General features: G+C 36.7%; 1 protein-coding gene across 1 annotated transcript in view; it reads left to right on the top strand.

Moving 5' to 3' along the window:
* Positions 1-570, top strand: part of LOC107687020 (signal transducer and activator of transcription 5B-like) — a 97791-nt gene that overhangs the window by 57561 nt on the left and 39660 nt on the right. The gene's annotated exons all lie outside the window — the stretch shown is intronic.

The following is a 570-nucleotide window of genomic DNA, read 5'->3' as shown; positions in this document are numbered from 1 at the left end:
TATATATATATATATATATATAGTTGTTTATCCTTGTAGATTAGTGATAAACGGTGCAGGTCAGAGAGTCACTTGCAAATGACTTGCAAAAAAAAAAAAAGAAGACGACGTACTGTGCTTTTATTCCTGTTCATTTTGGAAGTTGAATGTGAGGAATATTCCACATATGTGTCACCACATGGAGCTCTGGAGAAAAAAAAATGACTTTAGGCATCCTAGAAGAGGAAGTTGTTAAAAGGCACATGTGTTTTCTTCAGCAGACAGTTTCATTTGAATCATGCTCGTCTCTTACATAAGCGAGGGTTGACTCTCATTCTTACAATCTGATTTAAACCACACCATTTCAAATAAAGTTATCGGCCAACTGGCCAGCAACTTCATTTACTTTTGGTGCTTGGCAAGTGTTAACTTTGAACCTTACTCACATCTTGCGCAGTGCAGACACAATACACAGCCAAAACGGACTGAAGCTGGTCGTATTTTTGATTTAGAAGAGCCATAGTCATAGTCATAGTTCACAGAAACTCCAGAATGTACCAAATCCTACAAAGGGGTTTTTTTTTTTTTTTT

This window comes from Sinocyclocheilus anshuiensis, unplaced genomic scaffold (assembly GCF_001515605.1).
Source record: "Sinocyclocheilus anshuiensis isolate Anshui unplaced genomic scaffold, SAMN03320099.WGS_v1.1 scaffold1287, whole genome shotgun sequence".
Classification (NCBI taxonomy): Eukaryota; Metazoa; Chordata; class Actinopteri; order Cypriniformes; family Cyprinidae; genus Sinocyclocheilus; species Sinocyclocheilus anshuiensis.
Note: the sequence above shows the minus strand (reverse complement) of the source record. Positions and strands in the feature narration are given on the sequence as shown.